We start from the raw sequence: 13,022 nt of genomic DNA, 5'->3' as shown, positions 1-13,022 counted from the left end.
AGAACATATTACAGTAAATACCTTCAACTTCAAAATTCATTTTAAATAAATGAAATCGGAGTTATTTTCCGTACGTTTGTCCAATTTAAAGTGCTAATTTGATGTGACGCAAAACCACTTTAACGTCACTGTGCTGTTGAATTGAACACGTGTTAACGCATTCTATTTTATTTTTAGAAAGTCCTGTTAGAATTCCGGGAAAACCCGGTTTGCCAATGCAAAATTTTGACAATTTAGAGCTGATTTGCTTACATTTTGAATTAATATTTTTAGATCGATTTTTTCATTTTTGGCCAATGGACGCAAACACAGTGCGGCGTATGCTTGGGATCGACCCAGATTTGACGGTACATTTTTATAATTTCTGCAATGAACGCGTATTGGAAATAACGCCACTTTAAGATCTGAATGGTTAAATCAGATTGTAGGACTGGACCAGCATGAAGTACATCGGTCAAGCTTGTTCCATTTGGGCATTGCATACCACGCGAGGTTTGGTGGTGGTACTCTCAGGTTTGATTACCGCGTGGTGTGGAAGATAATAGTTTGCAGAATCGTAAGACGGGGGGACGTCTCTCATGTGACCAAGATCCAAATATTATTTAATGACTGAGTCATATTAATCTTTTTATAAAAGTCTCTCTTTAAACGGTTTTCGTTTCCGCGAGTGCACCAATTTGGATCCGAAATTCTCGGGTTCGCGATGCGGTAAAGTTACCACGTATCTCCCGCTTGCGTCTCTAGTGGTGGTTTGGAGAAAATTCGTCTCGCAATAGGAATCAGATTCTTTTAACCGTTAGTTGGTAGAATTTTTTTCAAGACCATGTCACTCTGGGTCGTGAAAGCTGTTATCCGATTTAGGCTAGATGTACTAGAAACTGGGCCGTTAAGCACCCACCCGAAAATAGTTTCCTGACCTAGGAGAGAACCAGGAATGTTTGTGCGCGTGCAACTCAACAACACGGACGGTAAAATGTCAAGTCCGATCAGAACATATATCTGGAACTCTCCAAGAATGTTGGATCTGCCAGGGGAATAGCAGGTAAATCAAAAAGCGCATCTCGTGGAATTGGGTAAGTCGGTAGTTGCTCGTGGCATCTCGCGAAACAATTTAGGCAAAGCTGCTTTCTTTGATGTAGTTTGTTCGCGCATCCCCAGACATCTGCGTTTCATATCCTCAATCACCTCTAGCGTTCGATATCGGTCGCTAAGAAACGTGTTCATTTTATCCCAAGTCGGAATAAGACAGCGCTTTCAAACACCTTTGGATTGTGCTCTGTAGGTCTTTCAGAGCCTGGCCAGATTAAGAACTTACGGAACCCAAATTAAACAGGAGTGTGAGTTGGCTTTGTACGTTTTACTTTTTATATGTGAAAGTTTGGAAATAATGTGGTCTGTATTGTAAATGTCCCTTTCGAAATGTTTGTAGGGTGTACCACGAAAGAAGGTACGTGGTCTACCACGATTACTTTGCCTTACGTTACGCTACGTGACTTTTTCCCTAATGTTCAGATGGCCGGGCATATGTACATATGTACATAAGCATATGTATGGAGATGGCGATAAGAAGATATAAGAATATTGCGTTCTTAGGAAATATCTAATTGGTCGGCCATGGAAATATGGAACATTCGTACTTATCTTGGAAGAAGAAGAACTTGTAAAACCGCTGCTGAACGCTGAAACTTGTAAACCTTGCAACTGCTGGAAGTATCCGGTCGATAGGACTCTTTAGAATAAGCAGAGTCGATCTGATCGGTCCAATCCGATTGTCGCTTGCAGTACATGGCTGGGCAGCTCTTAAAGATGTGAACAAATTAATCGGAAAGATCAACAAAGAAAAATTTAATTATCAATCACAGGTGACATCGCTAATAATTTACTCACATCGAGTCGGAAAGCAGCGATCATATTAAAAACACTACAAATCACTATAAACTAGAAATACTATATTCTATAAAATACTGGAATAATAGTGCTTTAAAATACCTGTTGGACGAACACTAATAAAGTCTAAGATTTTTTGGACTCCGTTCACGACATATGTCGCAATGTATGTAAATACTTACTTACTTATACTTAACAAGAAAGCAACTTGAAATGCAGTAATTGGAGGCCACGCAAAATATTCGTGCGGCTAGCTCATTATATTGTCTATTCGTCCCACCAAATTTACATAAACGTAACTGCCCAGTAGCTCAGTAAGCACAGAATTCACGGGTTCGTAATGGGTTTATTTTTGGTATAATATTACGGATGGATTTGATATCGCCACTTTTGGGCCTCGAGATCCTTGCTTGCTGCTCGTTCCTGACTGCTTGACGACGACTCGGACTCTAGACTAGGGTGAAAAGATTGCCGCGCTCTTGCCCTTGCTCTTTCCCGGATAAACCCCCTGGGGTTTCTGCTCAGATCGCGAGGACAGTCAGGGCGCCAGGAATCGGCCTCGCGATTCACTTCTCGGTCTAGTTTAAACGAACGTTCCACCGTAGTCTCACACTTCTGTTTACTGTCCGCGTGGCTCGATCTATCTTTAGTCGTGCTGACAATGTCCTGCGCCCTGCTCCTGGATGTGCTGGCAGCACGGCTGGACGTAGTGCGGCTTCTGGTACTTGGGGTTTCGGGCATACGCCGACCCGGGACTTCACGAGTCGGAACTGTAGGCTCTCCTGAAAAATTCCACTCGAGACCGTAAATTCCTGTTATAACTGCAGTGACCCTAAAATCAAAGAGAAAGCTAGGCAGGGAAATATGCAAAAACGGGAACATTTACATATATCTATTTAAAATTTCTTTAAATGAATGAATAACAATAAAATAAATAAAAGTCGCACAATAAATGTTTAAAGCAGAAGTATTTAAGCAGAGCAAACGATCTAGATATGATCTAAAAATAAAAAAAGATTGGTTAGAGTGTTCAATTTCATACCCATTTATTGAATGATTGTCTATTCTCAAAATATGAATATCCAAGAGATTATTCAGAAAGTTTACTTTTCATTCTGTCTACCTAAATAAATAAATATGAAGAAGGTATCTCTCAGAACCATTGAAATACCTAACACTTTCAAAAAAAAATAACACTATTAAGAATCATTCTACGCATTCGGGTAGAATCAATTGAAACGGACTTCGGTATTTTTGGTACAGGCACCAAATACCTAGTTTCTATGAGCAATTAATATGGCTCTACAATGTCGATTAAGGCAAATAATTTTAGCAAGATTTAAATCAAAATAATCGTTTATTAAATGCTTTAGAATTTCATAGCTGTCTTGATGAAATAATTATTAAAGACCCAGAATTCAGAATGAGTGCTGTAACGAACTGTTTTCTTTGGTTTCTGCTCGCTACGGTATTTGTGCGGCTAGCTCAGTAGATTGTGTGTGTTCGTCCCACCAAATTAATATAAACGTGACCGCCCAGTAGTTCAGTGAAAAAGCACAGAATTCTCGGGTTCGGAGTGGGTTTATTGCGGGTATAACTGCAGTCGGCTTTATAACTTGCTTGTCCCGCTGTCTTCGACGGTGTGGGTTGTCTTGTCGCTCCTCGAAGATTCTTGACCGCTGATTGCTCCTGATGTGGCTGGCTCGGTGACTGCTCGGGCACGATTCAGACTCGCTATGGGGTCAGCCGTGCGGGCTTAGGGAAGCGTCACCGTTCTCAGACTAGGGTGAACAGACTGAGGAGCTCTCCAGAATCACTCCTCTCGATACCCGACCTCCTGTCCCTTGCTCTGTACCGGATGGTCCCACGGCCTTCCGCTCAGATCGTGCGGACAGTCAAGGCGGAACGCCAGGAAGCTGCCTCGCTTTTCACTTCGCTTCTGTGCCTCGTGTAAACGAACGTTCCACCCTAGCCTCACCCTTCCGCGTACTGTCCGTGCCGTTCCTGCGGGCTCGATCCTCCTTGCGTGGCCGTTGCGGCGTGGTGTCCTGCTTGCTGGTGGCGACGTCCTGCGAACTGCTCCTGACAGGTGGCTGTAGGTCTTGACTTCTGTGCTGGGTTCGAGGGCATACGCCGATCCGGGACTTCTCTCCCCTCTGGCGCGCTACTCAGGGGTTCTGTTGCGCCGCTCCGGGACTTCTCTCCCTTCTGGCTCGCTACTCTAGGGGTTCTGTTACGCCACTCCGGGACTTCTCTCCCTTCTGGCTTGCTACTCTCGATTTCAAATCTAAGTCTAGTAGACCCTCCAGGCGTAACGCCAGGACTTCGTCGGCAGGACAGAGCAGAACTTAGCCGTGTGGTGCCTCCTTAGACCTCAGCTACCTGTGTCTCAGTTCGGAGATTCCTAGTAATCCCAATCCCGAACGTCTCGACGTGACGATCTTGCTCCTCGTAGGCTCCCACGGCGCTGCTTCCGACGACTCGCCCTGGTGTGGCTCCCTCGTAGCTTGCTTGGTTGGATTTCGTTCGACTCCTTGCTCTCGACTGACTGCTCGCTCTTGACTGACTGAATGCTCTCGACTGAATGATTGATCCCGCTGCCAGTTATTTCCCTTTTGCACACGGCCCGCCAAAACTCTCCACATCGGGTTCAAAGTCCATGGTTCCTGTTTGACCCTCTTGTCCCTGACGCACTGCTTCCCGCCGCCGTCCAGCCTGATGCTGCCGTCCCGCTGATCCCGGAGACGCATGCGACATGTTTGTGTGCCGCACCGCTGCTGAGATGTGGCACCTTCTTTCCAAAGTCCAACGTCCGGCGGCGTTCCGCTACTCCTTTTTGCACACGGCACTCTCGCTCCGCCCGCCAAGTCTCCGCTCTCTCCTTCTCCATTGTTGGTCTCCAAACCCTTTTGGTCTCCGAACCCTCTTGGTCTCCGAACCCTCTTGGTCTCCGAACCCTCTTGCTCTTCAAACTCTCTCGCCCTCCAAACTCTTGTCTCCAAACTCTCTTTCTCTCCAAACTCTCTCGCTCTCCAAACTCTCTTCCTCTCCAAACTCTCTTCCTCTCCAAACTCTCCGTCCTCGATCTCCAAACTCCCTCGTTCTCCGTCCTCGATCTCCAACTCTCTCGTTCTCCGTCCTCGATCTCCAAACTCTCTCGTTCTACGTCCTCGACATCCAACTCTCTCGTTCTCCGTCCTCGCTCTTCGCCGCGCCGCCACTACGCGAATTCGCCGGCCATCTGCTGCTGGGATTTGTGGGGAGTTATTCAACTCCTCACAGTGCATTAACCATTCTTCACTGTCATAAAAACTTCATTCCCATTACTGAATTTGAATATGACTATATGAAAAAGTACAATTTGGAATTCAGGCCTTTGTTTGCTTGTAATAAAAAATAAAGGGTTAAATCTTAAATACTTTGCCATAAGTCTCAGTAAAGGAGATCGTGGATAACCATCTAATAATATTATCAAACGTAGATAATACAACAGACTCAGAATTAGACTGGCACAAGCAAATATTGATTTCATTAACTCTGCACCAAAGCTTATGCCAACTAGACTTTCAGACATCTGAAGATTGGCTTATAATAAGACCAAACAATTTAAAATTTCTTTTGCCGGCCAGATGACAAGTCATTAGAAAAATAAAATTAAATTCAAAATAGGACAGTGTATTGATTTTAAATCAAGAAATTAAGCATGGTATTTATAGCAAGTACCATAGCTACAACACAAAATGCTTGCATAAGACTACTGAATACAACAAACGAAGATAAAGTGGCCAGTACGAATAATTTAGCATATGAATCACTTTTGAACTACGAAGTAGTCGAAGGAAACAAAGAAACTAGAAAAAAGTCTGTATATCCCAAGTGTTAAAAAATTTCGCCCCACAATTCAAATCACAACTCTCAAACTTTTGTAAAAAATATAATGACATATTCGCATTAGAAACAAAACCAATTAGCACGAATAATTTCTACATACAAAAACTAACATTAAAAGATGATGAACCCGTATACATAAAAAACTATAGAAGCAGAACAAGTCCGAATTAATCACCGACGGGATTGTCGAACCCCCTGTATCTGAATACAATAGTCCATTATTACTTGTCCCAAAAAACCAACTCCAGATTCCGAAGAAAATAAGTAATTGACTATCGTCAGATTAATAAAAATTTCTGTCCGATAAATTTCCACTCCCTAGAATTGAAGAATGATTCAGATCAACTAGGTAGAGCAAAATACTTTTCATATCTTGATTTAATGTCAGGATTTCACCAAATAGAACTTGAAAAAAGCTTAAGAGATATAACTTCCTTCTCAAAGAGCAATGGCTCGTATCGCTTCACGCCATTACTTTTCGGTTTAAAAATAGCGCCATTGAATTCTCCGGACATGAACCTTCACAAGCTTTCCTTTATATGGATGACTTAATAGTTTTAGGCTCCGAAAAACATATGCTTAAAAACTTACCAGAAGTTTTTGAGAAAGTTAGGAAATACAACCTGAAGTTACATCCAGAAAAATGTTAATTCTTTATGCATGAGGTGACTATTCTAGGTCATAAGTGCACGAATAAAGAAATTCTACCTTCCAACGGGGCGGCCAAATAATTCTTCCCTCTTCACGGAAGGAAGTAACTTAATATTAAAAAAAAAAAAGAAATACTACCAGAGGGCAAGCAATATGACGTCACACTGAATTATCCAGCCCCACACGATGCAGACAGCGCAAGACTTTTTGTAACATTTTGCAATTACTACAGACGATTCATAAAAAATTTCGCCGATTATTCACGGCACATAACACGATAATGTAAAAAGAAATTTCTTTTTGAATGGACAGCTGAATGCCAAAACTCATTCGAATATTTAAAAACAAAACTTATGGAACCTACCTTGCTACAATATCCCGATTTCCGTAAAGAATTTTGCATAATTACTGATGCAATTAACCAAGCATGTGGAGCGGTTTTAACTCAAGACCATAACGGACTCCAATTCCCCATTGCATCTGCATCAAGAGCCTTTACTAAGGGAGAAAGTAATAAGTGTACTACCGAGCAGGAACTAGCGACCATACATTTATGTCAAACATTTCAATATCAAAACAGATCACAGACCTTTAACATACTTTCTCTCAATGACTAACCCAAGTTCCAAACTGACACGTATGAGGCTAGAATTAGAAGAATACAACTTCACAGTTGAATATTTGAAGGGGAAAGACAAACTTAACCAGAAACAGAAATAAAGTCACTACAAAATACCAAAGTAGACAGAAATCCTGCGCAGCAGCAAATGAAATAGACTTGCCCAGGCAATCTATAGAAAAAGCTTAAAAGCCCAAGGTATACGGAGTCATAAACAATGACAAAGTAAGTAGTGATCTTGCACGTAAAACATGGACAAAAAATTATTGCAAGATATAATGTTAGCGATTTATAACGAATGGAGTCCTTGACTTAGGTCAGTTTTTCCAAAGGCTTGAGACACAAGCCGGTATACATTTCAATTTTTAAGAAAATGGGCAATAAAACATTAAAAGCATTGAGAGTAGCGCTACTCAACCCGGTGACCCTAATAAATTCTGAATAAGAAAAATAAGCTATTTTGTCTACATACCATGATGAACCAATTCAAGGAGGTCATACTGGCATTACCAAAACCTTCGCCAAGGTCAAAAGACATAACTTTTGGAAAGGTATGACTCGATATCTTAAAGAGTACATACGAAAATGTCTAAAATGTCCATTAACCATTACTGAAACACCGCAAACAGCTTTCGTCAGGATAATCGTGGATACGGTCGTTTTACTACCTAAGTCTGAACAAGGGAATGAATACGCAGTTACTTTAATCTGTGATTTAACAAAATACCTTGTAGCAATACGAATTCCAAATAAAAGTGCAAAAACAAAGGCCAAAGCTATATTTGAAGATTTTATTCTAAAGTACGGTTCAATGAAGATGTTCGATGACATCATAAGTCAATATTAATTCTGATTTAATTATTATTATTTTTATAAAGAACTTTGTTTAAGCTGCTTAATAATTTGAATTCTTGCCAACTTATTCTACTTAATTACCCCCCACTGTAATCATATGTTTATATTTTCAATTATTTTTACGCTCTTTTATACATGCAGCTCAAACATGTACATACATACATATTTCTCTTTTGTAATCTTAAATCGAACATTAAAAATCAGTGCATATTAGAAACCGAAACAAGTCGAACGTTTTTTTCTAATAACTCTGCATTCTCCAGAGTCCGCACAAAAGACGTTCAATACGGATATGGGAACAGAATGTACGAATTCAATAATTGATGATTTATGTAAAAATTTAAATATCAAAAGCATAAATTCTACTGCACACCATCACTAGACTGTCGGAACTATGGAGCGAAGCCACAGAACACTTGGCGAGTTCACACGCTCATACATCTCAGTTGATAAAACAGATTGGAATGTATGGCTACAATACTTCGTATACTGTTTTAACACACTTCCCTCTATGGCTCATGATTATTCACTATATTAACTACAAAAAAAATTATTAATATTTTCTATTTTTCCAATTTTTATAAACATACATATATGTATTACACATACAACATAATAATTAACAAAATATCTCCATAGATTACATTAAAGGGACGGAGATGTAGTGTGCTCACATATCGGGTACACACTGTACCCTTTATATCACTGCAACATTATGGCATTTGTTTATGTCCTAACACAACGATGTTATGAGTCGTAAATGATGAGCCGGCATGTCTGCATGCGCGGCCGACCATTCGGTTACCGTGTGAGCATAACACCCTCTCTCTCTTGCGCAGCCGCTACTTGCGCCGCTTATATACACTTATGCATAAGCATTGACCGCTGCTTTGCAGCGACACGCAAACATTAATATACATATTTAGATAAATAAGCGTTAGCCGCGGCGCTGCTTGCGCAGCTATGTGAAGTGGGACGAACGATGTTGCAAAAAGACATATATCGTTATTACAATTTGAAAACTATTGCTTGTACTCACAGTGCCCAGTACTGCCATCAAACCCCTGTTTTCCAAATAATGTTAAAGCGTTCTCCGTATCATCAAGATAATTTTCAATTACAATTTTTTGGAGCTGTAAATTGTCAATAGCTGTATTGTCTAGTAGACTCTGCAGCTCCCCTTATGCATATGTTTCATCTACTGTTATGTCCTTTGGATATCTTGAAGTCTTATATCTGAGAATTTTTTCTTGGCAAGAAGCAAGAAGCTTCACTTTTTATAAATTCACGAATATGCAAGTATTGGTGTTTCTTTATTCCAGTGTCCATTAGAAGCGATAAAACCTTTTCAATATCAGCTTCGGATGACTTCAAGATTGGTGGAAAATCGGATGAGTGCAAAACAGAAACCCCAGACTCATTATGTTTTCGTCCTTTCTGATGACTCAGCAAAATCAACTTTTGGTCGTCCACGTTCAGCACTTGAAACTTTTTTTCAGAGGCTGGTGGGATGGTGTCGATAGCGTTCAGCCAATTGGATTGATATTGAACAATTGAACTTGAATTGAATTTTGATTCGACCCAATAGGCAATAATTTTTTTGCAAATGTAAATAATACAATTGTCAAGATAATGTATATGTACTTATAATGAATATTCATTTTTTTTTATACCAATCAATTCACGAGTTTTTCCTGCATTTGTCCCCTTTTGAGTCCACCAAAGATCAAAAATGTACATCGAAAATTCACAGTTACATGGAGCACCTAAAGAAAGCAATAACATAAAAATTGAAAAAATAATAAGAAAAAATTTCGGTAAACAGAAATGACAACACGAATGACGAACGCAAAAGAAACATCACAACAGGTCACAACGACGAACAGCAGTCTGCGTCGAAAAGTTAACCTTGAAAACGGTAAGAGAGCTTGAGATTATTAATAATTATAGACAAATCAGCAAATATCAGCAGCTACACTTAACATTTTTATTACCTTAAAACATTGACAAATACCCTGATAACACTTATAAAGGGGGGATCGGGGGGCAACATAACTAAAAAGCTCCTTAAACAGACAAGATGACGATTACAATACACTGAAAATTAGTATTAATTAACAATAAACAATAACAAATATTAAAATAATTAATTTCAGTAAAAGAACATATTACAGTAAATACCTTCAACTTCAAAATTCATTATAAATAAATGAAATCGGAGTTAATTTGCGTACGTTTGTCCAATTTAAAGTGCTAATTTGATGTGACGCAAAACCACTTTAACGTCACTGTGCTGTTGAGTTGAACACGTGTTAACGCATTCTATTTTATTTTTAGAAAGTCCTGTTAGAACTCCGGGAAAACCCGGTTTGCCAATGCAAAATTTTGACAATTTAGAGCTGATTTGCTTACATTTTGAATTAATATTTTTAGATCGATTTTTTCATTTTTGGCCAATGGACGCAAACACAGTGCGGCGTATGCTTGGGATCGACCCAGATTTGACGGTACATTTTTATAATTTCTGCAATGAACGCGTATTGGAAATAACGCCACTTTAAGATCTGAATGGTTAAATCAGATTGTAGGACTGGACCAGCATGAAGAACATCGGTCAAGCTTGTTCCATTTGGGCATTGCATACCACGCGAGGTTTGGTGGTGGTACTCTCAGGTTTGATTACCGCGTGGTGTGGAAGATAATAGTTTGCAGAATCGTAAGACGGGGGGACTTCTCTCATGTGACCAAGATACAAATATTCGTTTCCGCGAGTGCACCAATTTGGATCCGAAATTCTCGGATTCGCGATGCGGTAAAGTTACCACGTATCTCCCGCTTGCGTCTCTAGTGGTGGTTTGGAGAAAATTCGTCTCGCAATAGTAATCAGATTCTTTTAACCGTTAGTTGGTAGAATTTTTTTCAAGACCATGTCACTCGGTCCAGTTATCTGGACCGCTGAAAGCTGTTATCCGATTTAGACTAGATGTACTAGAAACTGGGCCGTTAAGCACCCACCCGAAAATAGTTTCCTGACCTAGGAGAGAACCAGAAATGTTTGTGCGCGTGCAACTCAGCAACACGGACGGTAAAATGTCAAGTCCGATCAGAACATATATCTGGAACTCTCTAAGAATGTTGGATCTGCCAGGGGAATAGCAGGTAAATCAAAAAGCGCATCTCGTGGAATTGGGTAAGTCGGTAGTTGCTCGTGGCATCTCGCAAAACAATTTAGGCAAAGCTGCTTTCTTTGATGTAGTTTGTTCGCGCATCCCCAGACATCTGGGTTTCATATCCTCAATCACCTCTAGCGTTCGATATCGGTCGCTAAGAAACGTGTATTTTATCCCAAGTCGGAATGAGACAGCGCTATCAAACACCTTTGGATTGTGCTCTGTAGGTCTTTCAGAGCCTGGCCAGATTAAGAACTTACGAAACCCAAATTAAACAGGAGTGTGAGTTGGCTTTTTACTAGCAGTCTCGACATTACGGACTTAGTCTGGATTTGTGGCCTTACTTTTGCCGTGAGCAGACTCAGAGACGGTCGTTTCTGATTGCTCGTAGAAACAGACGTCTCCTTGATCGCGTTTTAATTGCAGGCGGAAAAATTGTATGGAATAAATATAGTTTAATTTTAAAAACCAAACAAAAATTTTATAGTGGCTACACCGTTTTCCCGTTACGACAATTGCAAGCGGTCCGGTCAGGCTATTAGCGTTGCAGCTCCGGTCTAATTTTGGAATATGTGGAAACGGAACTGTCGCACATCAACTACTTGATGTGTGCAAGTATGGATATGTGTGTTTGTGGGAACTTGGAAAAATATGTAAGTTTTACTTTTTATATGTGAAAATTTGGAAATAATGTGGTCTGTATTGTAAATCTCCCTTTCGAAATGTTTGTAGGGTGTACCGCGAAAGAAGGTACGTGGGCTACCACGATTACTTTGCCTTACGTTACGCTACGTGACTTTCCCTTATGTACGTATGTTCAGATGGCCGGGCATATGTACATATGTACATAAGCATATGTATGGAGATGGCAAATACGAAAAACAAGCCGGAATATGACGATCGAATGCACAATGGCCGATCAAACAGATATAAGAATATTGCGTTCTTGGGAAATATCTAATTGGTCGGCCATGGAAATATGGAACATTCGTACTTATCTTGGAAGAAGAAGAACTTGTAAAACCGCTGCTGAACGCTGAAACTTGTAAACCTTGCAACTGCTGGAAATATCCGGTCGATAGGTCGTGGACCTGGAGGGTGGCAGCTTTCCTGGGCTCTGGTTGTCGTCTGGTTCCCGTATCGAAATTAGAAGTCACTTTTTAAACGTTTAAAGAAAACTAATATATTCCCTGTAAAGAATTATTTAGTTAGATTATAGATTCATAACCTTTACTACTCAAATGGCAAGCAATTTGGTTGATCAATGCACGACACGAGTGTAGTGCTGTTCCTCGACGATGCACGCACTGTGTGTGATATAAGCCACGATAATTGAGTTGACTCTTTAGAATAAGCAGAGTCGATCTGATCGGTCCAATCCGATTGTCGCTTGCAGTACATGGCTGGGCAGCTCTTAAAGATGTGAACAAATTAATCGGAAAGATCAACAAAGAAAAATTTAATTATCAATCACAGGTGACATCGCTAATAATTTACTCACATCGAGTCGGAAAGCAGCGATCATATTAAAAACACTACAAATCACTATAAACTAGAAATACTATATTCTATAAAATACTGGAATAATAGTGCTTTAAAATACCTGTTGGACGAACACTAATAAAGTCTAAGATTTTTTGGACTCCGTTCACGACATATGTCGCAATGTATGTAAATACTTACTTACTTATACTTAACAAGAAAGCAACTTGAAATGCAGTAATTGGAGGCCACGCAAAATATTCGTGCGGCTAGCTCATTATATTGTCTATTCGTCCCACCAAATTTACATAAACGTAACTGCCCAGTAGCTCAGTAAGCACAGAATTCACGGGTTCGTAATGGGTTTATTTTTGGTATAATATTACAGAAGGCTTCGTAGCTCGGATGGATTTGATATCGCCACTTTTGGGCCTCGAGATCCTTGCTTGCTGCTCGTTCCTGACTGC

At 40.3% G+C, this 13,022-nt stretch overlaps 1 long non-coding RNA gene across 6 annotated transcripts; it reads left to right on the top strand.

The window, feature by feature from the left end:
- The first annotated feature begins 1,021 nt into the window (after window positions 1-1,021).
- Window positions 1,022-12,743, top strand: LOC108035284 (uncharacterized). Of its 6 annotated transcripts, XR_007764810.1 has the most exons (4): window positions 1,022-1,073; window positions 11,212-11,510; window positions 11,561-11,726; window positions 11,806-12,743. It is a non-coding gene; the product is annotated as an uncharacterized LOC108035284 (long non-coding RNA). The 6 variants fall into 6 exon arrangements; XR_007764807.1 differs by having other exon boundaries at window positions 1,025-1,073; window positions 11,212-11,726; XR_001768780.3 differs by having other exon boundaries at window positions 1,059-1,073; window positions 11,160-11,726.
- The last annotated feature ends 279 nt before the right edge of the window (window positions 12,744-13,022 follow it).

The sequence above is a fragment of the Drosophila biarmipes genome, unplaced genomic scaffold (assembly GCF_025231255.1).
Source record: "Drosophila biarmipes strain raj3 unplaced genomic scaffold, RU_DBia_V1.1 ptg000004l, whole genome shotgun sequence".
In the NCBI taxonomy this organism is placed as follows: Eukaryota; Metazoa; Arthropoda; class Insecta; order Diptera; family Drosophilidae; genus Drosophila; species Drosophila biarmipes.
This window is presented reverse-complemented; position numbering and strand designations above follow the sequence as displayed.